The sequence below is a fragment of the Sminthopsis crassicaudata genome, chromosome 3, assembly GCF_048593235.1.
Source record: "Sminthopsis crassicaudata isolate SCR6 chromosome 3, ASM4859323v1, whole genome shotgun sequence".
Classification (NCBI taxonomy): domain Eukaryota; kingdom Metazoa; phylum Chordata; class Mammalia; order Dasyuromorphia; family Dasyuridae; genus Sminthopsis; species Sminthopsis crassicaudata.
The window spans coordinates 269,409,469-269,411,943 of NC_133619.1; the positions used below are offsets into that span (position 1 = coordinate 269,409,469).

At 40.2% G+C, this 2,475-nt stretch overlaps 1 pseudogene; it reads right to left on the reverse strand.

Moving 5' to 3' along the window:
• Window positions 1–1,084: 1,084 nt before the first annotated feature.
• Window positions 1,085–1,972, reverse strand: LOC141562019 (splicing factor 3B subunit 4 pseudogene; annotated as a pseudogene).
• Window positions 1,973–2,475: the final 503 nt, after the last annotated feature.

Here is a 2,475-nt window from a genome sequence, read left to right on the forward strand (position 1 = left end):
AATATATTGAAGGATAAGGACATATTTGAAAAAAATAAAATTGAAGCAGTATTCAGTAATTTAGTTTAGGACTACTGTTATAATCTCTTGGGAGGTTAATGAGGATGAATGATGAGAGGTTATAATTAGACAGAAGAATGTCAGAATTTCTAATTAAGTAAATAGAACACAATGGCTAATAGTGAGATTCAGTGCACCATCATATGACTGAAGTAGAGTGAAGCAGGTCATGATGGGATTTAAGAATTCTGAGGAATTTGGAGGTTAGGGAGTAAGAGTACCCTGATGTTGAAGTTCCCTAGTATAAGGGTAAGAGTTGGGGAATTGAGGAATAATGGTGACTCACTGATGATCTCTTTGAGAAAGGAAGGAGAATGATATGGGAGCCCTTAAAAGACCTATGATTTGCCTTGGGCAGAAAATTTTGATTGAATGGACTTCAAAGATTGCTGAATGGTAGAGGCGTAATAAAATAGCAGTTTCCTGATTATCTTCCTTTAACTTGATATATTTTTCTCTCCTGTCCCCACGCCCAACTTTCTTTGATCCAAGGTTCCCTAAAGGTTTCCTTAGTGAGGCTTCCTCTTTTCCTGCTCCCCAAAATCTGATTGGCTCCACCTTCTCTGTATTTGAGGAAGAAGTGGAGCCCAATATAGAAAAAAGTCCATTGGGGAAAAATAATCATATTGGCTAAAAGGACAACTCTGAAGAACAAAGAGGGTATCTTGGGCTCAGAGGTCAAGAGTTCTACTAATTGGTCCAAAAGACAGGAAGAGTCCCAGTGGAGCACAATTGGTTGTAGAGAAATTTGGCTCTACTGAGGAAGAGGACCCTGAAATGGATCACAAGGTGAGAATAGATTTGGGGGCAAGAAAGGGGTCCTCTATGGTTGCCATAGGTCATAGATGGATGTCAATGGCGACTGTTGTATCTGTGGGGGGGTACATTAACAGAGGAGGTACTCTCATTTCATAGGGAAGCATGGGGCTTAGGTGATACATAGAAAATTCAAAAGGGGGTCCTCAAAGTAATAATCCTCAAAAGGAGTGGGTCCAAGATGAGGGGGTAGTATTTGTGGAAGAAGCTAGCCCTCTGAGCTTGTAGGCTTTACATGAAAATATCCCAAGTCATTCAGACCACAGTGGGTGAACTGCATTTGAGACATACTAGGATGAGGCATTCTATCTGATGAGAATGGACTGAAATATTAGTGTCCATGTCCAGGATTTTCAGCCCCAGGGATTCCTGTTGATGGAGGGCCATGGGCTCCAGCCCCATGAGACATAGAGAGGAGAAATAAGACTGGGGGCATTCCTGGAGGAAGGGTTCCAGTAGGTAGTACTGGATATGGGAATGAATCTGGTATGGGGCATTGCTGGTGAAGGAAGCCCAGATCCCAAGCAAGATGAGAGGAGGGTGGAGGTGGCAAGTAGCAAATAGCTGATGTGGCTGATCTGCCTGAGACAAGAGGTTTTATGCTGCCAGAAGTTGCTCAGCTTCAGAACCATGTAATGTTCATCATTAGAATCCTTCTTGAAGGTATTATACACTGTGATATGTCAATAATAACACAGATATTGCCCATTTGTAGCTTCAATTGTTGCATCAGAAGCATTAAGTGAGGCAAAAATCAATAAAAATTTTTCAGTTTCATCAATCTCAGGATCTAGATTCCCTAATCTAGATCTTGGCCCTTACATCAAGTTCTTGTTGTGAGTTGATGCTTTGTTCACTTGTATTGGCTTCCCATATAGTTTGATAATATTCATTATTTTTATGGCATAGCAAGTATCCTTCTCACTCAGGAATTCCACATGTTGACCTATGACTCTGATCTTGGGCAGGTAAGTATTGATTATAGATGAATCCTGATGAAAGAACTCCCAAGACAGTGCTCACTGATTTTGTCATTTGAGCTCCCCTCAAACTTAGTGGCATCCTGATTGTGTTTGGAGATGGAGGCCACCACCATATTGGATATGCTTCCACTATTACCTTTTAGGTGATTTTCAAAATCTTCCTAAGACAAATCAAGTGGAAGAGTGATTCAGATTTTTAGCATGGTGCTGGTATACTGCCCATGTTTCACAGCTATAGACCTTCAGTTTGGTAGGCAGCCTAATACCACTTTCTTCCCATAGTGGATTATAGTAAGTACTATATGAATGCTTGTTCTATTGTTAAAATCTTCTGAGAGAATAATACTTAAAACTCTTAAGGACATAAAGCAGTTTGTGATATCGTTCATTAGACATTTCATCTCAGGTGATGAACTCATTAGACCCAGGAACTCTAGATCTTTGGAATTCGTGACCTTAACTCCAACCTTGAAATCTACTTCAAGGCCCCACAAAACACTCACCTCAACATCCTGTTTGATTCTGTATTCAAGAAAGTAAGCACAAAATGAAAAAAGCGTCTAAGAGTCTAGGCACAAACTGATTTCATATGGGAACATTGTTAGGATGAAAAAAA